This window comes from Marmota flaviventris, chromosome 7 (genome assembly GCF_047511675.1).
Source record: "Marmota flaviventris isolate mMarFla1 chromosome 7, mMarFla1.hap1, whole genome shotgun sequence".
Lineage (NCBI taxonomy): Eukaryota > Metazoa > Chordata > Mammalia > Rodentia > Sciuridae > Marmota > Marmota flaviventris.
This window is the reverse complement of record NC_092504.1, coordinates 33,046,510-33,074,232: the sequence shown is the minus strand read 5'-3', so window position 1 is coordinate 33,074,232 and position 27,723 is coordinate 33,046,510. Positions and strand designations below refer to the sequence as shown.

Genomic DNA, 27,723 nt, shown 5'->3' with positions numbered 1-27,723 from the left:
AGCCAGCTTCATGATCATGCCAGCCCCTAACCTTTGAGCTGACCTCACTGATGGTGGGAGGAACAGAGGCAGGCTAGTTTGGTCAGAGCTCCACCACACTGCAGGCCTATGAGTGAAATAAATCCTGCCATTGTTTTCAGCTACTAGGTTTTGGGGTAATTTGTGAAGCAGACATAGTAACAAGAGCAGCTAGTTTATTACCCAGTAATAGGTAATTGATAAAAGCATCTACTCCCTGCCTCTGCCTTAGTGTTTCTATCTCAAAATTTCAGCACTGGTCTGAGAATATGGTCAAGGCCATTCTGAATTGTCTTAAATCTGCATCAATCTGATAGCAAAACAATATCACCTAATTCATTAATTATTACAAGGCATATTGCTTGCTTTGCCTGAGAATTTGTGGTTACTTTTGTTGTGATTTTGTTTTTGTTTTTGTTTTGTTTTGTTTGTAGTATTTGGGGTTGAACCCAGGATTATACTATCACTTAGCTATACCCCCAGCCCTTTTTATCTTTTTGAGATGAGTTCTCACTAAGTTGGCCAGTCTGGCCCTGAACTTTCAATCCTCCTGTCTCAGCCTCAGAGTCATATGGTTTGCTCTTCAGGGTCAAGAAAATTTTACCAAAACAAAAAGTCAAAAGTAATAAGAAAATTGAGAAAACTTGCATCAAAGAGTAGTAGAGATTTCTGGAAACAATTGGACCATCCATTTTCTTTGCTAATAAAACAATACAATGTGGGTCCTAAAACAAAAGTTGACATGAACCTGAAACATAAGTTTATGAGAAATATAAACCTAGCCTTATTTTTTAAAAAATGGCTATTAAAACAAATGTTGCTCTTGAGTCCTAAATTTTATAAACTCTGATAGACCAAATAAAAGATATTGATCTAGATGTTTCACAGGTATCTTAAGAACCCATGTGCACAAAATATAAATAAGATGTGTGTCTGCAATCTAAGAGCTAATCAAAATTAGAAATAAAGGAATGTTAAAATACAAACTCACTAACTTGACAAGTAATTATACTAGTTTTTCTAAAGGAGCAAGGGATGTCTTATATGTTAGCATCATGCCAGAAGGACATCCTTAACACCAAAATGTTCTTCCACAGTAACAGGTTAAAATAGCCACCATGACTAACAAGCCTCCTGACACTATAGACTAACAATTTAGGACTTGAATAATTCACCAAACTCAGAGCATTAAACTAATATGTGTGCTGAGTCAAAGAAACCAAGTGCACATTTTTTAAAAATCATTTTGGAAAGTCTATGAAGCTAATCTAGGTGATGACTAAAGAAATGATACCAACTACCTGGGAAGAGCGAGGGGTTTAAGGCACATTCTTAGAAGTTACTAAAGATCATCTGCATCAACTGACCTTGCATACAGCAGGTCTCAAGCAGTGTCTTCCCCTAATACCCATTCCCAGCAACGTCTCTCCACTCCATCCACTCCAGCCCTACCCTCTCTACGCCTGGACTACTTCCAACCGCATCACTCCTGGCTCACCCCTCTCCTCTTAGGACTAAGGGGAACACACCCAGATGTGGCCAACCAGAATTTGCTCACAATATTGTTTGATGCATTAAATAACAAATCATCCTTTTATCTAAAGCCATACTTTTTAAACACTATAATTGATAGCAGCCTCTTTGTCATCTTGCAGAAGAGCCAGCTATTGTTTTCCTTTTAATCTGGGAAAATTGCATTCTAGAAAATAAACTACACATAAATATTCACAACAGCCAAACCCACAGAGAAATACAGTGTGTTTTATGACCGTGCCTATAGTATGCATGTCAATAACCACAAATAATCAGTCAAAGCAGCATGTTTTCATTAAATTTGGCCACATACAGAGAGAGAGAGAGAGAGAGAATGAGAGCTGTAAAGCCTACAGGTATACATTTTCTGTACTCTCAAAGCATTTGATGCAGAATCAGAGGTGTTCAGGATTTCCATCTTCCATTTTCTCACCAGTGAGCATAGGGCTGTCCTTAAAACACACCTGCCATGTGTCGAAAGAGCCTGATAATCAGATCAGATTCCCAAACGCTATCTGGAAAATAGCTTGCCATGAATGTAGACGTGCCCTGCATAGTTGCTACTCTGCTCTATCTTTAAGAAACATCTGTGCACTGCCCCTAGATACACCACCTTATGGTGCTCAGAAGGCTCTTTGAGTGTGACAGATTTCTCCCAGAGCTTTCAAGGGGAGACACACCAGGAGGGGTGTGGCATCCTCTGGCACAGAAGGAACATCTGGCAGCACCTCCTCCCAAACACACAGCTGTTTGGCTCCAGATGCAGCATCTCTCTCTCTCTCTCTCTCTCTCTCTCTCTCTCTCTCTCTCACACACACACACACACACACACACACCTTTGTAAAAGCTCCATTTTCATTCATTTCCATTAGCAAATATGTAAATGTTTTTCAAAAATGTGACCGGATGTCTTTAAACACTTTTTTATGGGCGGATTAATTTTAGGTTGATTTAATAAAATGGTGACCAAAGAGAATCACTGGGCTGTTTAGTACTCACTCCCTTATTTACCAAACATTCTATCCCAGTCCTGGAAGGGGCTTACGTCGTAGTGAGGGATAACATTCAATAACACTAAATGTGCGTGTCACTGCACATGGTGTTGAGCCATGAAGGGAACACAAAAGCAGCTATGGGAGAGTAAGAAAGGTGAGTGTAGATAGGGGTGGGGAGCAGGAGCTCTGACATACACAAGGGGAAAGGGGAGGACTGGACGGTGTCTCCAAGTAGCGATATTTAAACTGAGATATAGGATGAGATATATCGCACACACATGTGTTTCTTTGTCCCTGTCACACTGACAAAGATAAAACAGGACTGATAATCCCAGCACTGGGGCTGGTTTGGGATGGACAAAAAAAATCCTCTTGTTTGCTGCAGACCTTCAAAAGCACCACCTGGCCACCAACCAACAGCCTCTAATAAGTGCACATCTTTGTGTTGACAACACCATTGAATGTCATCAAGTAAGAAGTGTGTGAATGATTTTCCAGGACACACCAGACAGTCAAGTACTCACGCAAATATTCATCAAGCACGTAAAACCTGCAAGGCCTGGGTACTGTGCATGCCACTAAGATGAGTAAGACCTTCTCTGAGACCTCACTTATCTGTTGAGGGCATCAGAAAAGTACACATGTAGATATGGACTGGGTACTCCTAAAAGAGGGTAACCAAGTCAGGAAATATTTAAAGTGAGAAATCTACTTGAAAGAGATTCAAGAAACATATGACCTCAAAGACTTTATAATTCTTGCTTCCAGGACCATCCAAAAGAAATTATCTCAAATACCCTAATCATGTTAGAAGCCATCTGTGTGCTCCCCTCCATTCTGTGGACACAATTTTCTGTTTCCCATGATCTTCTGGACATTTCTATCCATACTAAATGGTAGGAACTGAAGCAGTTCTGAGAGTTTTTATAGATCAACCATTGTTAGGAGGAGTAGAGAATTTTCATGTTCACAGCATCCCAACGTGCAAGATCACATGTTAAGTCTGTCTTTTTGAAGATATGGCCCCGTGTTAGATTCACAGATTTTCACCACCCACCAGTCTGGCATGAGGTATTTTCAAGCTGGGAGAGCATAGCAAGATGGCCTCCCACAGAGGAGCTTGGGGGTCCAAGGACAATGAAGGGCCGTGGCTGGGAAAACAGTCAAGGTATCTATGCAACAAACAGCTATAATAGAAACTTGGGAAAAGAAACAAGGCCAATCCTTCAACAAGGACTGGGAACAGTTAAAGACATTTAGCCAGCTATTCCATAGCTTTATGCAAATCGACCTTCACAACTAGGAAGTAACTTCAAAAAAGAGCAAAGTAGTGGCAGGCAGTGGTTGCCATAGTGACTAAAGCACGCTTTTGCCTTTTTGTCAGGTTTTTCTAAATGAGAGGGTGGCGGGAAGAAGTTCTGTGAAGTCTAGCCGGAGCCCAGAGGAAGAGCTAAGCAGGGGCGTTTGATCCTGAGAAGAAAAAGAGAGAACTGATCCAAAAAGCACGCCCTGAAGCTTGTGATGAGGCAAGCTGCAAGTGAGCCTTTTTTTGAAAAACAGGCTGAAGTGGCAGAAGCTTCCCAGCTCTGAGAAATTTGGATATAGGTAAAAGCATGGGGGCAGGAAGAAACTTAGCTAAAGAGATGGCATTTGTGCAGAATAAAAAGGAAGAAGAAAGAAAAGAAAAGAATGCATTAATTCAACATACAGTGCAGGCAGAAGTTTGAACTATAATAAAGCAAACATCAAGGAACTGCAGATCTCTGAATTGCAAAGGTTTGCCATTCTTCCAGAATGTAAAAAGTGGTTCTGCTCTCATCTATAGGATTTGTGATGTGATATTAAATGCTGAGTGTTGGTACAACAGGCCAGTCCTCAAATATTCCCGAACCAGCGCTCTGCTGGAGAGGGGAGGACCAAATGCAGGGAAAACCCTCAGGATGTGGAAATGCCAGATGGCACTGCAAGAATCGGGGGTGGGGGTGGACCTGAGTTTTCTTTTGGCCATAAAAATAAATGTTTTCAAATCACTGTGAAGCATTTATTTTTTCCAAGTAACAAGTAATTTTCAAACATCTGAATTTCTAAAGACTAACCAGAAGGTAAAGCAGTAATGAGTTTATTCTTGCAACTTCTTTTCTTTCTGCTTATACACTTCTCTCTGATGAAGTGATAGATAGACCTGAAGTGAATTATCAAGTTTAGAACTCAGTCCATCTTGATATAGGACAATTTTAGACCAATTCAAATATGTAAGCACTCCCAAAGTACATTGAAATGTCCCCCACAACTTTTTTTATAAAATTAAACACTCTGCTTACTATTTCACCCCCTCTACTCATTCAGCAAATTTGCTCTATAGACAATTATCAAGTGCCAACTCTCTGCAAGGCACTCCACTCCATTCCCTTGCCTTCCTAATTTCCTTAACACAGTTTTTCCTGTTCTGATATTATTTCCCAAATATTGCGATTTCCTAAGTACCCCAAACCCAACAAATCTATAAAATTTAATTGATAAAATAGGTATAGGTCTTAAATTAAAAAAAAAGAAATATATCTTTTTTCTAATTAGGGAGATTCAAATCTATAGAAATATAGAACATATATTTCAATATATTATATATTCTAAATAAAATGTGTAGTATATATGTATAAATATAATTATATATTAATATATAACAAATTAATAATATGCCTACAACATAAACTCAGTTTTTATCAATCAATGTCATGAATTGCATTGTGACTACCTCATAATTTACATAACGAAGCCCCAATCCCTGGTACCTCAGAATGTGACCTCATCTGGAAACAGGGTTCTTACAGATACAGCTAGTGAAGTCACAGTGAGGTCATACTAGAGCAGGGAGGGCCCCTAGTCTGATGACACAGGCACACAAGAGGGAGCAGCGTGTGAGCGTGAAGATGGCCGAGGGCAAAGGCCTGGAACAGATCCTCCCCTCAAGGCCCTCAGAAGGAACCAATGCTGCCAACTCCCTCATCTGGGACTTCTAGACTCCAGAACTGTGAGACAATACATCCTGTCTGTTGTTAGAGCCCCAAGTTTGTGGTACCTTGTTACCTCGGCCCTGGCTGCTAATATTATCAATATCCCAACAAATAAGTGCTAAAGTTTGGAATTGCCAAGTCATCCCACCATCTAATCCTGGCTTATTTACCTGGATTTTTTTTTTTTTAAACCGTGATGAAACATGGCATTGACATTGCAAGAATCTATCCTAAGAAGACAAGTGGGAAAGCACAGATTCACGTACAAGGGAAGATAGATTCCATAACACTGTTCGTAACAGAAGAAAGGGAGAGAAAGGAGGAAAATGTAAGCAAGGTACAAATCCAATCCCTGTGGCCTGGAGCTGGATCAGACCAATCCATGTAGAGGGTGTAACCAGGTATGGCTGTTAAAGGGAGGAGAAAAAATAACACCTAACCCGACTTGGAAGAGGAAGGAAGACAAGGAAAAGAAGCAAACCTGAGCATATTCCTGAGACTTAGGAAAAAGTTGGCAGGATAGGGGAAAGGAGAACAAATTCACCCCTTATATCATAGAAAGCACCCAGTGCCAAAGAACACGGCCCAGAGCTCTGCAAAGCAAAAGAAGAGGGCTGGGGACAGGAAAAGGGCCAAAAGACCAACTAAGCCCTCAGCACACTGGGCTGCACATGATAAACCAATGGCCACCAGAATAGTGCGGGAGGGGTGCCATTAAGTCACGGGCTGCATAGCAAAAATATCAGTTTTTTTAAGTGCTGAACTCCTAAATGTGCTTGATAGCATAATTCTATATTAGCATAGTGGCATCAGAAATTTACAAGTGTTATTTCTATTTAAATTGAGGGTAGATGCTGAAAAACTCTTTTACTGAAGAAGTGAGAAATTCAAAAACAGCATGGCGACCACCATTCCAACCAAGGGATGTGCAAGTCCCTCTTTCCCCTTGAGGCTGAGGCTGCAGCTACACCATTAGCCCAAGAAAGGAAGGGTCCGGGATGAAAGGTATGGGATCTGCGTTTCCCTCTGGGGTGACGAAAGTGTTCTCCAAGTGCTTGTGCTGATGGTTGTACAACTCTGTGAATATGCTAAAGGACACAATTTGAACACTTTAAGTGGGTAAAATGTATGGTTCATGAACAATTTCTCAATAAAGCTGTTACTGAAAAAAAAAAAGTCTTCAAGAAAAAAAAAAAGAAAGAATTAATTGTGCTTCGCTTGTGCATTGCAAATATTTCTTGTAATTCCTGGGTCAGTGCAGGCCAAGGAGAAAGCAGGAAATATTAGGAGCACTTGGATAAATATAAGAATTTCTTCATCCAAGAGGAAACAGACCAGCATGTACAGCTGAACTTGAACTTGGAGGTGGAATATAACTTCAGAACAAGAGCCTCGGAAGCTGTGTTCTGTCTTCACATCTGTGAACCGGAGTCGCGGGGCCGGGCCTGCTTGACCTGTCCCATCAGGGCAGAGATTTTTCTAGTCTGGCACAACTAACACAGCCTCTGTGGCTGAAGTTCTAGAAGAAGTATAGGCAAGATGCGTGGTACAGCATGATTGTACACACCCGTGTGGATGGATACACACGGATGCACAAGCACACGCTGGGAACCACACACAGTTTACAAAACAGACGTACCTCTTACCATGCTCTGGCATTTCTTTGTACTGCATTTTTTTAAAATGCTGGTCACAACCCACTGGGTTTATTTCATTACCCTCATAAGGGTTACAACCAGCACTTTGAAAATCAACGTGCTACAGATAAGGAGATGAAACGGGCATTCATCTTACAATGATCTTCTCCACTGATTTGCATTTCTAGGATCTAGAATTAATCCACTCCACAAGAATTTTCCCTCAGTTGAATGAAAGATGTAGCAATTGACATATGTTCTATATTATGAAAAATAGAATTTTAAGAGCACCTATGTAATTCTCCACTCCATTATTTTATTTTTAAAAAAGAGTATTTATTTTCCTTGAAGATTCCATGAATCATAGTCGTCTAGTTTGGATGGACATCACTACATTAGTAAAAATGGCATTCAGCTGCCCAATAATTTTCTTACTTGTTTCCACATAGAGACAAGAGTGATGAGACTGTTAAAGAAGCAGATATCAGTATTTAGTCCAAGTCACCCCAAGTCCCTGTAGACTTCTCTCAAAGCATTATCTAGTGAAATGCAATGGATAGGGTCAACCTTCAAATTTGTCTCTGATGTCTCCATTACACTGATCCACATCAGATTCAATTCTCTTCCCCCCCCCCCTCACACACACACACACACACAGTCATTTTTCCTCTTCTTCTCACAATAATTCAACTTCTGAAGTCACTTTGAAAGAAACTGAAAGATCAAGAAAAACATTAGGGAGGTTATCATTTGTCTTTACATAAAGTGTTAGCAATTGGATTTATGTGCAGCTTTCACTAGTTTAATCATAAAAACATGGTTGATTCCTTTAAATTCTTGCTAATTGCCTAAGGGTTCATGTTGTTGTCTTCAAACACTTACTCACACATCCCTCCAGTTGTTCACCATTCCAGAAAGGCTGGAGGATGTATGGTATATTAATTCATTTGCTAGCAAGAAAATAAAGCAATCAGCATTCAAAATTCACTTCATTCTAGCTGGGCGCAGTGGTGCATGCCTGTAATCCCAGTGGCTTGGGAGGCTGAGGCAGGAGGATCACGAGTTCAAAGCCAGCCTCAGCAACAATGAGGCCCTAAGCAAATCAGTGAGACCCTGTCTCTAAATAAAATACAAAATAGGGCTGGGGATGTGGCTCAGTGGTTGAGTGCCCCTGAGTTCAATCCCCAGTATCCAAAAAAAAAAAAAAAAGAAGAAGAAGAAGAAGCCTCACTTCATTCTAACCCTTCCCATGCTCCAAATTCTGATTTCTAGAAGTTACGGTTCCAAAAACTGCATATTTGTGAATCTATTAAGATGATCTTCCCTTCCCTGTTGGTTGAATATCTAGTCTTTCACACATTTTAACAATGCTGTGTGGCATTAATAAGACACAAGTGCAACAGGTAAAGGAATATAAGCCTGAATCCTCTCCACCTGTGGCACTACCCCAACTCCTGCACCTACTGTGCCACCGAATCCCACAGGTGTCATCAGAGCTTCAGACAAGTAATGATTGACAGAATGGAGACCCCCACACACACCAAGACCCATTGAATCTAGTTTAGAATTGCTCCCCTCATCTTCAGATCTTAAAACAGATGGGCAGCAGCCCTCAGGTCCTTTGACAAGAAAGACCTCTTTAGAACCATTGCTCAATGCACTGAAGGCTCCAAACCATAATCCTTCAGGGAAACTTCATTCTGTTTTATTTGAACTTTTAATGCTTTCCACAATTGCAATTCTCAAGGAATTCATTCATGGAGGGAAATAAAACCCATTTAAATTGATATATATTTATCTCAGCCACAAAGAACCAAAGTCCTCCAAAGAGAGCATTTGTTTCACCAAACCATTCTGGGAATGCATCCGGAAAGAAAACGGTACTGCCAAGACCAACAGATAACAAAGCAAGATAGAAAGGTCAGTAGCTACCCCCATCTCCAGAATGCACAGGAACTCTAATCTCAGGCCATCAGAGCAAAATTAATTTCCATTTTTAGGCTAAATAAATTCCATTTGAAAGTAGTATGGAAAGATACAGGTCAGTGGACAGAGAAGGAAAACCTTCACAAACGTTTATGCTTTACTTGAGTACCCAATTGGAGGAACTAATTTTAACGACCCACTTTGTTTGTTTTTCCTTTGTAAATATGAACAGTGTGCTTCAGATGCAATTTTACTTGCCAAAAATTTTTGAAGACACAAATTCCACAGGTACTCCTGATCCTTCCTGCTTTACAGTAACATTCCAGGGGAGTCTCCTCCCAGAAGCCTACCATCGATTTCCACCTAACTTGAGCTTGGGAACACACTGGTCCACCTTTCATGGTCCACAAGTCACCCAACAGAGGATGGACTTAAAAAAAGGCTTCCACAAAATTAATAGACTGGAAAAATGTTGAAGAACCTCTACGTTGTACCTACAGAAGCACAGTGGTTATTGAGCAAGACACTGAGCTGGAAGAAGTTGACAGCATTGTTATTAAATAACCCAGCTCTTTAACCTCAGTCTGGTGGCTGGTCAACATAGAGACAGTGGACAGTCAGATTTTGGCAAAATATAGTCCACAAGATTTTTTTATAAAGACTACATCCCTAACCACTTAGAGAAGGAAAGATTATCATAAAAGATACTCAAATCCCCAATGTTGAGCAAGACTGAAAATTCCATTATTTTGATGGCCAATGTAGAGGACACTGAGGATTCTCAGGATGCCTCTCCTTCGGGCTGGGGGAACCTCATGTTGTACTTGGCTAGGGTTTGAGGTGTGTTAGATCCTTTGTTCCCAGGGTTATTCTAGCTGCTGTGATATGTTGACCACCCAAATGAGAGGTAGAGATTGCCAAAGATGCCGTTGTGTTGGGCAATGGAGGGTCACTACACGCACAAGCTATGAGCTGCAAACCAAGCGGTTCCAGATTCCACAACTTTTCCTTAGGGTCAAGCTCATAGGTTAATATTGATTTTTTTTTTTAACTCTAAAATTGCATGTCCTCCTACCGCTTCTCAATGAAATTACAATAACAAACTCAGGCTATGTACCCTGCACAATATAAAGAAAATACATAAATACATATACATATACACGTGACTCTGAAAAGTCACCAAATGACTATTTAGGAGTATCAAAAACAGAATTTTGTGCCAGAACTTAAACTCAAACCAAATGAGTGTCTAAGTTTGGGGGACTATTCAGCCTCCCAGAAACTGGAAGATTGCCTCCGCCTCTCAGCCATCTCTTGCACACGCTCCATCTCTCTTTAGTCCTGCTGACAACAGCTATCCAGATAGAAATATCAGCACTGCCATGATGACAGAGTCTACCCTGGCAGATGCAGCCTGTTCTAGCAATCATAATTCTAGTCAAGTCTAGTCAGCTTGCATTTCCTTAAGTCTACGGGTACATCCTTTGAGACAAAGCAAACACATAGAAAATGCCTAGTTACTTATTTTAACAGTTCTCTACCCCCAAGGCCGGGCAAATCCTCTTATGTTCTTTGCATGCTGCAATCAGAGGTTCGAAGCACCTGCTCCATGAGTCTCTCTCCTCCAAGCTGCTCCCTGGCTGATTGAGAACATGCCATTTTCTCTGGCAAGAGAGCTTTCCTTCTCCAGGTGTGTATATCCAACGTTTTTAGACAAGAGTTTAGCCAATGCTTATAAATACTGTAGATTAACAGATCGTCATTTCTCCTAGGAAATGATGCTTTTGGATCACATGTGAAGGTTTAAAAAAATACAGCTGCCCTGGCTTCCTGAAATCTGGAAAGCTTTACAACATGAAAGAAGAATGGTTTCATTGGATAATAATCCATCTGCAATAAGAGCAAAGTCCATACTACTATTAAATGTATTTATCCACTGATTCATCTGAATATTCCTTGATTTGCTTTAAATACTATAATCAAATGTTGTTATTTAATTCAACAGAGATTCAGGAAAAGCAATTTAGAGTCTCACAGGTGGTCTGAATTCACTATGTTGGTCTTGTTTGATGCATTCCCCAGAGCAGAAAGAAAAAGCATCCTATATGATTTTTCCCCTTCTTTATGTTGGAGCATGAGACATCACTCCCCAAAAGTGAGACTGTTGCTTGCTAGCTTATGTTTCCATTTAAACCAATCTCTTAACTAAACACACATGAAAAATGATAGGACCCTTCCTTTGATAAAAATCTAGCATCAAACATTGGCAGGCAAAGTTTAAGTCACTTCCTGAATTGCTAAACAAACACAAAAAGAATCACCAAACGCATTTTTATGTTTCCTTTCCACTTACATAGCAATTCCTTTCTTCAAATTAAGAATCTTAGTTTTCCAGCTTGAATGACCAGTGTATAATAACCTAATTACATGTGACAAAATGAAGGCAGGAGGGATAGAAGACCTGTGCTCCTTGAACGACTAAAATTCAGTCTGCAATTATTTCCAAACTGCATCCCTATAACACGTGTGCTTTTGTGAGAAGCTATATTTGGATTTCTGAGTATTAGAGAGCCTCTTTCTTTGTAAACAGTCAACCCAAATGAGAACAAAAGAAGTTTGTTTGGAAAATACAGGTGGTTTCAACCCATAACAGTGACCAACACCAATGTAGTTCTCAACTATTGCCCAAGTAGGATAGTTAACTGGTTATATACCCTGTTCCTCCCATCACTCATTTGTTTCACGAATACATATTAGAGCCATGTGGATGTCAGAGAATATGCTATACATGTACAAAAGTGCATGGAAATAGATACTGATGGTGAATGGCCAAATGTGTGTCTACTAAAAATGCCTTTTAGCCCAACTATTATGTATAACTATGATGCACTATAAATGCATTAATTAAAAAATAAAATAAGGGCTGGGGTTGTGGCTCAGTGGTAGAGCACTCACCTGCACGTGTGAGGCTCTGGGTTCAATCCTTAGCACCACATAAAAATAAATAAATAAAATAAAGGTATTGTATCCAACTATAATTTAATAAACAAATAAATAAAATGAAACCAGATGGCTATTGTTTAAAAAGAAAAAGAAAATTTTGGCAGGTTATTCTGGCCCATCTGTCCTCTTATTTTAAAATTAATGTCTAAAAGAAAGAATCATATCTCTTGTTTCATGTATGATCTCCAGTTCTCACTAACCCAAGAGTTTAGGGACAGTAGACAAAGAAGCAAAACTATTTCTGATTCTATTTACTTTCTCTTTCCTTAGTATACCAAAAAAGGGAAAAAAAATCAATATAAATACACTAATAAATATTAAAATACTATTAGCTCATAATACTATTACTTTATACTAGCAAACCAGTTTTTAGTAGCAAAGCAGATGTTTAATATTAATTTTAAAACAAATTTTCATTCTTGAAGAATGAAAATAAAATCCAAACAAAAAAAGAGGTTATTATACACAACTTTGCCACCTAAGTCCTAAACGAAGTAATACTATTCAGAAGTCAGTCTCTACCAGTTAGAAATGCATTTTTTTAATTTTTTATTTTTATTTGCTCTTTTTAGTTATACATGACAGTAGAATGCATTTTGGTAAACTGTACATAACAATTTACCAAATTGTACAATGGAGTACAATTTATTCTAATTAGGATCCAATTCTTGCGGTTGCACAAGATGTAGCGTTATCCTGGTTGTGTTTCTAATACAAGGATAGGAAAGTTATATCCAATTAATTCTATTATTCTTCCTTGTCCCCTCTCCCCTCTCTTCCCTTTGTCTAATCCCATGGACTTCTATTTTTCCCTCTCTACCCTCCCTTGTTTTGAGTTAGCATCCACATATCAGAGAAAACATTTGGCCTTTGGGTTTTTGGTATCAGCTTATTTCACTTGGCATGATATTCTCCAGTTCTGTCCACTTACCAGCAAATGCCATTATTTCAGTCTTCTCTAGGGCTAAGAAATATTCCATTGTCTATACATACCACAATTTCTTTATTCATTCATCTGTCGAAGGACACCTAGGTTGTTTCCATAGCTTGACTATTGTGAGTTGAGCTATTATAAACATTGATATGGCTGCATCAATGTAGTTTGCTGATTTTAAGTCCTTTGGGTATAGACCAAGGAGTGGGATAACTGAGTCAAATGCTGGCTCCATTCCAAGTTTTCTCAGGACTCTCCATACTACTTTCCAGAATGGCTGCCCCAATTTGAAGTCCCACCAGCAGTGTATGACCCGTACCTTTTTCCCCACATCTTTATCAACATTTATTGCTACTTGTATTCTTTATAATTGCCAATCTAACTGGAGTGAGATGAAATCCCAGCATAGTTTTAATTTGCATTAGAAATGCATTTTTAAAATATCTGTGAAAGATCCTGTTTCTAATTTGTTTTCCAAACCTCATGCATATATTAGATTTTGAGGGTGGGGAGGAAGAAAAATTCCAAATATTTAATAAAAATTCCACTCCCACCTTCATTTTCCTGCCTATTAAAACCAAGGCACAATAATGTCTTTACCAAATCAAAAGAAAAAAAAATGACAGATTCGTGTATGAGAGAAAATGCCCTCAATTTTTAAGTCTTTCCTCATAGAAACTCAAAAATGAGAGGGTGGGGGGATTGAGTCAAGGAAACTAGAACAAATACTAGTAATTTTTAAAGTACATTAATTAGATCTTTACTTAAGATATTATTAATAGATTTTATTAATGAAGAAGCTGTTCAGGTCTTAATCTCTCATTAAAATAGAAGCAAGTTTCATTTTTCATTAATTTCCATAATAATTTAGTTATGCATTTCCTTGTCTTCCCCTGTAAATTAATTTCAATTCAAGAGGGCAGCTGAATTTTAATCCCTAGCAATCCATGGTGTCCTTGGCTTTCCTTGGCAATGACATGATGGAGAGATGCACAGCACAAGGGAAACAGACCTCCACACCGTGACACAGAGGTGACACCTAACATGAAGGAAAAGAGAACTATGAACAATGAGAGTCAAAACGTAAGATCAAACTTATTATTCTGCCATAAAGTAGTACATAGCACTACTAAAGACTTCTGAGAACTTTATTAATTTCTTTTATACTGTGTCAGCATAGAATTGGGTCGGCCAATAGACAGTGTTTTTCTTTTCCTTTATTTTATAGAACCCAAAATTCCAAAATATTGTTTATCGTCTCTTAGGCTGGAAAAACTCCATATTGTGCCTTTTAACCAACTCTGGCTCACATAATGAATTGTTCTGCTAAGTATAGGCAGTATTCACACTTCTGCCTAACAGGTTCTATTTTTGTTGAAAGTATCAAAGTGAAAAATAGTTTAGCAGGATGTGATTTTCCTATAGAAAAACTATACTAATTAGATGCTAGTTTTCAGATTAATTTGAAAACACTCAGAAGTGGGCTAGGGTTGTGGCTCAGTGGTGGAGAGCTTGCCTAGCACTGAGTTGGATCCTCAGCACCACATAAAAATAAATAAAATAAAGGTATTGTGTCCATCTACAACCAAATAAAAAATTTTTAATTAAAAAAACACTTAGAAAACAAAATTACTACAAATGCCCTATTAAATCACCTATAAAGAATATAACTGCATGATCAATGTGATTCTGCAACCTGTACACTCAGAAAAATGAGAAATGATACCCCATCTGATTCAAATGTATGGTATGTCAAGATCATTGTACTGTCATGTGTAACTAATTAAAACAAATTAAAAAATAGAATATAAATGAGCATTAAGTAATATTTTCTTAAAATTGTTAGTTATTGCTATGGTTTCAGTATGTCCCTCAAATGCCTGTGTTGGAAAACCAATCCCAGATTTCATGTGTTGATGGTGTTTGAAAGTTGAGCCTTTGGGATATAATCAGAGGGATGAGGCCACCCATGATGGCATTAGTGGCTTTATAACAAGAGGAAAAGAGACTGCAGCTGACATACCTACTCCGTCTCTCTATATGTGATGTCCTCTGCCATGCACCAGAAGAGCCTCAGTGGTGGCCAAGCAGATGCCAGCGCTGTTTTTTGACCCACCAGCCTCCAGAACTGTGAGCCAAATACACATCTATTCTTTACAAATTACCCAATCTAAGGAATTTTGTAACAGCAACAGAAAATGGATTAAGACAATAATGAAGGGCAAATTAACAAAAAATCAATACTAACGTTTATTTAAAGATTTTTAAAAATGTCTACTTCTTCCCTTCCTCTAGCAGCAAAGTACAAAGTATAGGAGTACTGCCTTAATCACGAAGCAGCCAGCAAAGTGCAGAGGCCACAGGAAACGCTAAGTCAGATGAACAGATCATCAGGTGAATCAACAAGGACTTCCAGAGAAGCTAATGCAAGGATGGATGTTCTGGCATCCTCCTCTTCCTTAACTCCCTTCCCATGTAAGTTTTGCTATAGGTTTTAGAAATCACTGGGTGTTTCTCCTGAAGGAGGCTGCAATGCACTCCAATTTGACTGGAGAGCAATGACTCGGGTGTACTGAATGAGAGCGTGGAAACCAAGCCATCTGTCAGTGTCAGGGACTAGAAGGAAATTCTCCTTCAAAGATTAGCCTGACAGCCCCCTGGGAGACATCCTGCCTGGGAGGCATCCTGCAGCTACTTATCTCACCTGAGACATCCTGAGGCCACCTATCTTCCTGAAACCTATCTTCCTGAAACATCCTGCGGTTATCTCACCTTGTGCAGACATCCAGCAACTGCCGATAAGAGAGCTTCCCCATTCCCACCATATAAATACCCCTGTGTGAACAATAAAAGTTTGCAGCTTGATCAGAACTTTTGTCTTGCTGTCATCCTTCTGTGTCTCTTGTCCCTTCATTCCTCCCCATCTAGGTTCGCTGCCCACGTTGATGTGTCCTGTCAGACGGGACATTTGGCGCCCAGTGTGGGGCTCGAGCCTTTGACTGAGGGGGAACGCCGTCCTCCGGGAAGACTTGGCCAAGCGGGAGCGCGAGATCGCCTCGGCAGACACAACCGAGAGACAGATCCAGGAGGAGAGTGAAGACGACGCAAGGTGAGTGACCCACCATGGGACAAGCAGTTTCGTCACATGAGTTGTTTTTGTCAGGCCTCAAGGAGGCCCTCAAGACACGGGGGGCGTGTGTTAAGAAAAAGGACTTAAGATTATTCTTTTCATACATAGGAAAATTGTGTCCATGGTTTCCCCTTGAAGGGACCATCGATGGTAAAAGATGGCTTAGAGTAGGAGACTGTTTAAAAGATTATTATGAATCCTTTGGCCCAGAAAAGGTGCCTGTTCCCACCTTTTCTTACTGGAACTTAATTAATGAAATTCTTAAAAGTTCACCCTTTGATAATGGTACCTTAAAACTTGTCAGGATTGGGGAAGAGGCTATGCAAAAGACCTCTCGTCCCCCCTCAGCATGCCCTTCAGATAGTATAGACACAGACCCTTCTCAGTCTCCCCAGGACCCTGGGAACCTTCCTGGTCCCGCTCAAAACCCCACCCTAATAAATAAGGCTCCAACGGTTTCCAACCACCTTTATCCAGTTTTAAATCCTGGAGACACATTGACCCCTGGGGAGGAGGCTACCTTGGAGAAGGAAGCAGCCCCCTACCACTCAGAAGACCCGCCACCTCTCAGGACCCTGCCACAGTCTATAGGACTCACACATCCACCTCCCTCCTATATCCCTCCTGCCTTTTGTGCTCCGGCCCTTCAGGGGCCAACTGCCCCCTCAGATATCTTTTCTCCACTTCCCCTGCCTGACCTGGCTCCCTTGCGAGAGTCTCTCCAACATAGACGGGAACAGATCCAACTTTTAAAAGAATTAAGATCCCTTGACTCTGAGCTCCGCTCATTAGCCTTAGGCACGGAGTCAACCCAAGCTGGCCCAAGGCGATCTAATACAAAGGCTAAGCCGAGCCATCGGCCAGTTCTCGCCTTCCCAGTCACCCGCAGTCAGACAGATAAGCCCGCCCAGGCTGAAGACTCAGAGGAGGATCTAGAGGAGGAAGTGGCAGAAAGGGATCAAGGGGACGAAGCGGGGGAAGGGCAAGAGGAAGATCAGGGCTCAGAGGATGAGGAGTTCACCCCTAGGCAGGAAGGAACCCAGAGTGTTTACAAAAAATTAAGCCTGCGTTTTCTTGAAAAACTTAAAAAGGCTTGTGCTCACTATGGCCCCACTGCGCCTTACACATTGGCTTTACTAGAGAGCCACAGCGCACAGTGGCTTACTCCCAATGATTGGAAATTTTTAGCCCGAGCTACCCTCAGTGCCGGAGACTTCCTGTTATGGAATGCAGATTTCAAAGAGCACTGTCGGGAAACTGCTCAAAAAAATTTAACCAAGGCCTCCTCTAAATCCTGGACTTATGTTAAGCTAGTGGGCAATGCGCCTTTTGACACTAACCCTAAACAGGCGCGTTTCCCTGCTGGACTTTTGGCGCAGATTCAGACGGCTGGCTTACAGGCTTGGAGACGCCTCCCTCTAAAGGGCTCGGCTACCACTTCCCTGGCAAAAATTCGACAAGGGCCTGACGAGCCTTATAGCGACTTTGTTGCCCGGCTTAACCTAGCCGCGGAGCGCCTACTTGGACCAAGCGAAAACGAAAGCACCTTTGTAAAATATCTTGCCTTTGAAAACGCCAACCCCGCATGTCAGGATGTTCTTCGACCACATAAGGACAAAGGGGAACTTTCTGACTTTATCAGACTCTGTGCCGGGGTGGGTACAGCCCATGCTATGGGTCTTGCCATAGGTGCTGCCTTTACCAAGGCCTTTCGCAATCCTGGCTCACGTACTTGCTTTACTTGTAAACAACCTGGCCATTTTGCACGAGAGTGTCCGACAGGCAAACAAAGCCTAGGGATAGGGTCTCCTCAAACTGGGGCTAAACTGCCCCCAGCCACCCTTTGCCCTAGATGTGGTAAAGGTCGTCACTGGGCTAATGAGTGTAGATCTAAGACAAATGCCCTTGGACAGCCTATTTCTTCCTGCTTCTCGGGAAACTCCCTGCGGGGCCAGCCCCTGGCCCCGACCTCCCCAAGGACAAACCCAGGGGCAATAAGGTTTGTTCCCTCCCAAACTCCCAACCTACCTCAAAATCCTTCTCCACAATTGCCTCCCTCCAACGAGCCACCCCAGGCAGCGCAGGACTGGACCTCTGTGCCACCACCAATACAATATTAGACTCCATGCAAGGGCCCCAGATAATACCCACTGGAATTATGGGTCCCCCTCCATCTCATACGTGTGCCCTTATTCTTGGAAGAGCCTCTATTACCTTACAAGGTGTTCAGGTCTTCCCTGGCATTATTGATAATGATTTCACTGGAGAAATAAAAATACTGGCCACAGCTATTAATGGAGTTGCGGCCATCCCAGCAGGAACAAGACTTGCACAATTAATACTCTTTCCCTTAGATTCAGGAGGCACTTCCACTGCCCAAACCCTACCGCGGGGAACTGCCTCCTTGGGCTCCTCTGATGTGTATTGGGTTCAGCCCATTTCTCACAATAGACCCACCCTTACCTTACTTATTGAAGGAAAAGACTTCCAAGGAATCCTAGATACTGGGGCTGATGCCACAATTATCTCTCAAAAATACTGGCCATCAGGTTGGCCCCTCACCCCATCCTTGACTGACCTTAAAGGGATAGGACAGTCAAAAAATCCTCTGGTCAGCTCTAGGGCTCTTAGCTGGACTGACAAAGAGGGTAATAAGGGAACTGTCACTCCTTTCGTTGTTCCTGACCTCCCTGTTAACCTATGGGGCCGAGATATTTTGAGTCAAATGAAAGTTATTCTTGCCAGTCCCAATTCCATGGTGACTCATCAAATGTTTCGTATGAATTTTGTCCCTGGTACAGGCCTTGGGAGACTGAGACAAGGACTGGTTGAGCCCATACAACCCATACAAAAAACAAATACGTATGGACTTGGGTATTTGGATTTTTAGTGTCGGTCCCTGACCCTCCTGTACCCCATGCAGATAAGATTATTTGGGAGACTCAGACTCCTGTGTGGGTGGATCAGTGGCCCCTTACCCAAGAAAAATTGGAGGCTGCCTCCATGTTAGTGCAGGAACAGCTGGCAGCCGGCCATGTAGAGCCCTCAACCTCACCATGGAATACTCCTATTTTTGTTATCAAGAAAAAATCAGGCAAGTGGCGCCTTTTACAAGATTTGCGCGCCATTAATAAAGTTATGCGCCCGATGGGAGCACTACAGCCAGGCATTCCCACACCAGTGGCTATTCCCAAAAACTATTGTAAAATGGTTATTGACTTAAAAGATTGCTTTTTTACCATACCTTTACATCCTGAGGATAGACCCTATTTTGCCTTTAGTCTCCCTCGCATTAATTTTCAGGGCCCTATGCAGAGATTTCAATGGAAGGTTCTTCCCCAAGGTATGGCCAACAGCCCTAGTCTTTGCCAAAAATACGTGGCTCAAGCAGTAGACCCTGTGAGAGAGCAATGGCCACAAATTTATATTTTACATTATATGGATGATTTGTTAATTGCTGCACCTAATACCCATGACCTTAATAATTGTTACTTGGACCTTTACAAAGCCCTCACTACCTTGGGACTACAGATAGCTCCTGATAAGGTTCAAACACAGGACCCTTATACCTATTTGGGCCTTAAACTTCAAGATAATCAGATCCAAATCCCTAAAATACAACTACGTGTTGGCCATCTTCACACCCTTAATGATTTTCAAAAATTACTGGGAGATATTCAATGGCTAAGACCATATTTAAAATTACCCACTTGTGTACTCTTGCCCCTTAATGATATTTTGAGAGGTGATTCCCACCCCTCCTCCCCTCGAAAGCTTACTTCCGAGGCACGACAGGCATTGAACCAAGTCACAGAAGCCATTGCCCAACAGTTTGTTACACAAATTTCTTATAACCTTCCTCTGGTTCTAGTTATTTTACACACTCCTCATACACCCACAGGAATATTTTGGCAGCGGGATCCACATTTTAAAAATAAAGGCTGTCCCTTGCTTTGGGTCCATTTACCCACCACATCCTCCAAGGTTATTACTGTTTATCCTGCTCAGGTAGCTTCTATTATTATCAAAGGTCGTTTGCTTTCTCGACAACATTTTGGCAAAGACCCTGATAATATTTTAATTCCATATACTAAGGACCAAACCCAATTTTTACTACAGACAGGGGATGAATGGGGTATTGCCCTATCAGGCTTTTTGGGAACAATTGATAACCACCTCCCCAATGACCCCCTTTTACATTTTGCCCAATTACATCCATTTATTTTTCCCAAAATTACTCAAAAGGCTCCCATTCCTCAAGCCCTTACTGTCTTTACAGACGGTTCCAGTAATGGCCGAGCAGTCTTTGTTGTCAATAACCAGCCTACCACCTTTGATACTGTCTATCAGTCAGCACAGCTTGTGGAATTGTTTGCCATAACACAAGTTTTTATAACATTTTTTGATAAGCCTATTAATATTTATACAGACAGTGCCTACATTGTTCACTCTGTGCCCCTGCTGGAGATTTCACCCGCCATTAAGGCTTCTTCCAACGCGGCCTTTCTGTTTCACCAGCTTCAGCAGCTAATTCAGGCCAGACAACACCCATTTTTCTTAGGACACATCAGGGCACACTCTGATCTTCCCGGCCCTCTAACACAAGGTAATGCCCAAGCTGATGCAGCAACTCATTCCATCTTTCCAATTTTTGTTGGCTCTGTTCAAAAGGCCACGGAGTTACACAATCTTCACCATTTAAATTCCCAGAGCCTTAGATTACTTTGTAAAATTACCAGGCAACAGGCACGAGAAATAGTAAAAGCATGTCCTGCTTGCGCTGTTTCCCTCCCCATTCAACACTTGGGAGTTAACCCCCGAGGTTTACTGCCCAATCAGGTTTGGCAAATGGATGTTACTCATTTTCCTGAATTTGGAAAAACCAAATATGTACACGTTTCTATAGATACCTTCAGTGGCTTTATTTTTGCATCACCACATTCTGGAGAGGCTACCAAAGATGTCCTTTCTCATCTTGTTTCAGCCTTTTCTGTAATGGGTAAACCAATACATATTAAAACAGATAATGGTCCTGCATATACCAGTGCCAAGTTTAAACAGTTTTGTGCTACCTTACAAATTTGTCATACTACGGGAATTCCATACAACCCTCAGGGCCAAGGCATTGTGGAACGTGCCCACCTTACCTTAAAGACTTGGCTAACCCGCCTTAAGGCTTCTGCCCTTGTATTTACCACTCCCAGGGATCGCCTTAACCATGCATTATTTGCCCTTAATTTTCTTACCCTAGACAGTGAAGGCCATTCGGCTGCAGACAGACACTGGCATCCCTCGTCCAATTCTGTTCGCCCACCTGTAATGTGGCGCGATCCCCTTACAAATAAATGGAAAGGCCCAGATCCTGTCCTCATCTGGGGACGAGGCTCAGCTTGTGTTTTGGACCAAGAGCAAGCAGCCCCAAGATGGCTACCAGAACGCCTGGTTAAACAGGTTAATGACTTACCTCAACCCAGGGACGGAGGCCCTCCCCCTGAGGACAAATTTTCCTCTTTTGCAGATGCAGCCAACAATCTGTGTGAGGATCCTGCTTAAGGCACTTCTGCTGAACAGGTTTGTATACGGAGGCCTTAGCCCTCCACCTTCCAACATCAGGGAGTACCTTTTTGGCCCCCCCTGTGAATGCAGGGGAGGATCTTGGACTCAGGCTCCCACTAGTTGGACCCAGACTGCTGACTGCTTGACTAAGGTGGCTTACCTCCGTGCTGAGGTTGACCATCAACTCGGAGGATTTCATCAGCCTGAATGGGTATGTGTTAACAAGCCAAAGATTATTCCCCCCAGTACAAGTAAAGCTCTCCAAAATTGTTCTGCAACTTGTATGCATACCCAGGCGATGCATGTCTCTTGTTATGCGTCAGCCTCAATTTGTGTTAACAAGCAGGGAGAACAATTTTTTGAAGCCACCCTAACTAAAACTCGTGCAGCAGAGGGGACCACTATTCATTATACCCCCCTCCTCTTTGATCGGGGAGGAGAAGGCATATATACCAAGTTACAGTCAGCTGGGTGCCAAGGCACTGTTGGTAAACCCTCCTGCTGGCCCATTAAGGCCCCTACAGGGGTCTCTGATGGTGGAGGACCCACTGATGCTGTCAAGCATCTTCAGATAATCAAACTTTTGAAACCCCAAATCCCTGAGCTCACATATCATCCCTTAATGCTGCCTAAATCCCAGCTCCCAGATTTAGATACCAATACATTAGATATTTTGGAAACTACCTTCTCCTTGCTTAATAATTCCAACCCCACCCTTGCTGGTGATTGCTGGCTCTGCATGACAACAGGGGCAATCATGCCTATGGCAGTTGCTATTAATTCTATCATAGACAGTGATAATACATGCCAACCTGGATTTCCTTTTAAAGTACAGCCTATAGGCACTTTTACATCATGTCTTTTAGGCGCGATGCAGAATAATACCTATGATATTGATGTTGGAATTACTTCCTTTGGAAATTGCTCAACAGTAAAAAATTATTCCTCACCCACCCCATCTCTTTGTCCCCCCAATGGCACAGTTTTTATGTGTGGAGGAAACTCAGCCTTCCCCAGGCTTCCAGCGAATTGGACCGGTGGCTGTGTTCTTGCCTTATTACTCCCTGATATAACTATTGTCCCAGGAGATGAACCTCTACCCATTCCTAGCCTAGACACCTTAGTCAAAAGACACAGGCGGGCAATACAGGCCTTACCACTCCTTGCCAGCCTTGGAATAACAGTTGCTGTGGGCACAGGTACAGCTGGCTTAGGCACGGCTATACACTCTTACCGTCGCCTATCTCAACAACTTATAGATGATGTACAAACTCTATCAGGAACTATTAAAGATTTACAGGACCAAATAGACTCCCTGGCAGAAGTGGTCCTTCAAAACAGACGAGGCTTAGATTTGCTGACAGCTAACCAGGGAGGTATTTGCTTGGCCTTAGGGGAAAGATGCTGCTTTTATGCCAATAAATCAGGCATAGTACGCACTAAAATTAAGCAGCTTCAAGAAGATCTAGAAAAGAGACGAAGGGAACTATTTGAAAATCCCCTCTGGACTGGGCTTAATGGATTTTTACCCTACCTTCTTCCCTTATTAGGCCCTTTGTTGGGTTTGCTTTTAATGGTGTCCATAGGACCCTGCATTATAAACAGGCTGGTACAATTTATTAAAGAACAGATTAATATTTTGGCCTCTAAGCCCATACAGGTCCACTATCATCGTCTGGAGATGGAAGACCGCGCTACCAACATTTGAAAGGATGTTCTACCCTTCTTTCAGGCTTATTTCTTAAGTTTACAACCCCACAGATCTCTCTTTCTTATATAAAAGTATAAGTAACAGCTCTGACCAACCATCTTCTGCCCTTGCCATAAGGGTTCGCTCCTCCATGGGCCCCTCCGCTTGGGGGAGGACTCACCCATGGAGTGAGGACATTAGGCCATAATGACAGAGGGTGCAGGAAGGACTGCAGGAGGATGGATCCACGGATCCCAAAACCCAAGACCTCTGAGTGACACGCTCTGGTGCATGGCGGTTGGCATGCTCCCCCCTCAAAGCCGTCTCCTCCAAAAACATGCCAAGGCCACCACGAAATCTCCTAGTGAAGATGCTCGCTCAGATCAGGAGATATTCTAAGGCCTTCTAGAGGAACAGAGCCTCTATCACCCCCTAAAAACATGGCCGGTAAGGTATGGTCAAATATTTTATATAAGAAAGTGGGAGATGTCAGGGACTAGAAGGAAATTCTCCTTCAAAGATTAGCCTGACAGCCCCCTGGGAGACATCCTGCCTGGGAGGCATCCTGCAGCTACTTATCTCACCTGAGACATCCTGAGGCCACCTATCTTCCTGAAACCTATCTTCCTGAAACATCCTGCGGTTATCTCACCTTGTGCAGACATCCAGCAACTGCCGATAAGAGAGCTTCCCCATTCCCACCATATAAATACCCCTGTGTGAACAATAAAAGTTTGCAGCTTGATCAGAACTTTTGTCTTGCTGTCATCCTTCTGTGTCTCTTGTCCCTTCATTCCTCCCCATCTAGGTTCGCTGCCCACGTTGATGTGTCCTGTCAGACGGGACATGTCAGCTGGAGGGTTTATCTTCCACATATTCAATTTTAGACTCCTAACTTTCTCTTCCTTCCAACATTTCTCTTCATTCAAAGGAGTCTGGCTTTTTCCCTGGCATGTTCTCACCACATCCTTACACCAAAGCAGAACTACTTAGTAAAGTATGATCTGTGAATCAGTCATCACCAACCCATGACATCATAACTTACAGGGAATTAAGATGCACATTTAGAAACTTCTGAGGCAATTTGGCCAGTTCCAAGACTTCCAAGCATGGGATCAAAGGATTCAACTTGCTGAGCAAGATATGAATCTGTTCAGATGTTGGCCAACAGGACTGGGTGAGTTGCAGATGATGATCACAGCATACTAATCATGTACAGTCAGCCCTGTGTTACAATAGATTGGAATTTAAAAAAAAAAAAAAAAATGTCTTTCACTAGATGGAGTCAGATAGATCCAGGTCTGAGTCCCTGCTCTACCATTTAGCTGAGCATTTACTTAAACTCTCTGAACTTCAGTCCTCTCATCTGAGCAGCTATAGATGAGAGAGACTGAATTTCTGTTAAATGAGCAGTGCCACCCTCATGTCACAAAACGAGCGACTTCGGTATTGTTCAACACCAGGGTCAGTGATGTACTTCAGTATGCTATGGATGTGATCAGCTGCACAGCTATGTTGAAAAAAAAAAAAATGATAGTTCTGGGCAATAGTTATCCTGTCACCAATCCATGACATCCTAAATGATAGGGATTAAAAACAAATGCTCAGCACCTTCTCATACCCCAGGTAGAAGATATTTTGGAAACAAATTCAGGGCACACAAAACTGGATATGGATATGATCATCCCGTGGTCACTGCAGCGTCCTGATTTAACCACGTGTGACAATTCACTTTGGGCCATGGTGAATGCAAAAAATTCTAAACTCCATCCAACAACAGCCAAAAAACCCAAAAATAGCTTTCCCAGACTGCTCTAATGACTTACAGTCATGAACATGGACAAAGGCTGAGGTCCCACAGAATAAGGGGGAGTGTTGAATTTATGTGGCAAGTAGAGGAAAATACAGGGATAACTTCAACTAGTGCATAGGGCCATTCTAGCCACTCTGCAAATGAAAAACAAAAACAAAAGCCTTTTCGCATGACTGTGAAACCACCTGCAACACCCTGAGCACAGGATCTGGCAAAAGCTGATAGCAAATACCAGTTCCCTTTTGATCCTTCCTATGCTATTTTTTGCCTGTAAGACTCTGTTTTAATTCTTTCCGCCTTGATTTAAGTTAATTCCATTACAGAGTTTCCTTTCTATCTGGTATAAATGCCAGCTGGGTGGAAGCCTAACGATATGTCAGGGACACTGCTCACACTGGTTCTGAAGTTTTTTCACCCTCAATCTGCAGGACAATCAGCGACAGTCCTCAAGGGACTACTGGCCCAAAACAGGAAAGCCCCATAATGCCAGGACTGATTTATAGCATCTGTCATCAAGCTCCAGCTCAGGCTCCTTGCACACTTCTGGCTCCTGTTTCACTAGTGGAGTGAGGGGGTCACTTGGGTCACACAGGACCTTACAAGGTTTCTGGGGAGAATAAAGGTTTTTCTGTATTCCTTCCTTACAAAGGCAGCTGATCAGCACCACTGTCTAGACATGCGAAGATATTTTTCATGGGCCCAAATAGGTTGTTTTTTTTTTTGTTGTTTTGGGGTGTGTGTGTGTGTGTGTGTGTGTGTGTACGCATGCATGCACGTGTGTGTACGTGCATGTTTAAGTGAGAAAGGGATTTTCTTTTATTTTAAAGCATGCACCCAGCTACCCAGTGGCTCTTCTGCAAGTCCTTCTTAAGATTTTTTTCTTTTTTTTGGTATCAAAACTCACATTCAGAAACAATGGGGCATGACAGAAGGGATCTGAGCTCCGTAACAGTGTGTGACATATTACCTGGGGACTCTGGAGATGGCTTTCCTTTTTAGATTAAAGGATTCACTGTTCAGATAGGAAGTGCAGAACACCAGCCAGGAGCTTTGCATCTTTACTCTGATTTTCCACTTTATAATAGAGGTCCTTATGGTTTTTTTTTTCCTACTGGCTCCACACTTCTAACATACACCCAGACACTGACCAAATCCTAGATTCCTGTCCCCCACAACTTATTAAGTTTCCACGGGCATGACCAAAGCCTATGCACACAAATTTAGAAATTTCTGAATTCCATTTCCTGTTCTGACAACATCCCTCACATAGATTGCCTTGGTGCCATTATTTTAATATTTTACATGCCGCTTCTACAATCCTGATGATAAAAAATGGAAAAGCTGTTTTGTTGGAACTCAAATAGCACAATGACAATATTAGGAAAAAATCTCTCACAGTATTAACTGGTGCTCAAAAATTATTCTTAATACAAGCTGCTCCCAACATATGGACATTATTTCCAGTGACCCAGACTCATGGGCAAGGCTCTGAGGAAACCTGCAATCCCCATCCTCCAGTGGGGACCACTACTCGCCTTTTCTAAGTTAGGAAAACTCAATGAGAAGTGTGAATGTCCAGAGGTGCCACCTCTACAGGACAAAGACCTGCAAATAGTGAGCGATCTGGGACCCGGGTATCTGGATATAAGTCAGGAGACAAAGGCTCACAGCACCTCCACAGTGGAACGAGGACTCCTGTATCCTAATTTATAACCCAGAATGTTTGGTGGTGTTTTCATTTTTGCTTGTTTTTTGTTTTGTTTTGTTTTGTATGGTGTTGGTGTTTTGGTACTAGGGTTTGAACTCGGGGGCACTTTACCTCAGAGCTACCTCCCCAGTCTTTTTTTTTTTAATTTTTTTTATTTTGAGACAGGATCTTCCCAAGTTGCTTAGGGCCTTGCTAAATTTCTGAGGCTGGCCTTGAACTTGCCATCCTCCTGACTCAATTTCCAGAGTTGCTGGGCTTATTGGTGTGCTCTATGGTGACCAGCCAGAATGAATTTTTTCATAGGAACACAAAATTTAAAGAGATTTTTCTTGTGACTCTGTTAACCTTATTAAAACTAAACTTTATAAAAAAAAATATATATAAGTAAATTGAAAACTCCCTATGCCATTAAATGTGCAGCAGATAGGCTATTCTGGTTATTTCTTAAGGAGTCAAAGTCTTCACAAAAGGATAAGTGGTAATGTAAGTCATGTAGGGACATTTCTTTTCATATTAGTTCTAGGAAGGACCATGTCAATAAGCTGCTAAAATACAGGACTCTGAAGATAGGATTTTTGAGATCCTGAAAGCTCACACTCTATATTGACTTCTACTTGACACATTCCATTTGATACATTTGCAAAGACCACCCTCTTGCATGATGTCCCCAGAGAGGTTCTCTGTGGCTCTAATCCAGGTTCAATCATTAACCATTCAACCTGGACAAAGCTATTGAACTTTGCTCCCTAGTCCTCAATGTTCTTATTTA

General features: G+C 41.8%; 1 protein-coding gene and 1 long non-coding RNA gene across 5 annotated transcripts in view; one reads left to right on the top strand and one right to left on the bottom strand.

Moving 5' to 3' along the window:
* Limch1 (LIM and calponin homology domains 1) overlaps positions 1-27,723 on the bottom strand; it is a 328,214-nt gene that overhangs the window by 226,852 nt on the left and 73,639 nt on the right. The window lies entirely within an intron of this gene.
* LOC139706404 (uncharacterized) lies at positions 21,102-24,184 on the top strand. The gene is made up of 2 exons (XR_011707966.1): positions 21,102-21,758; positions 23,395-24,184. It is a non-coding gene; the product is annotated as an uncharacterized lncRNA (long non-coding RNA).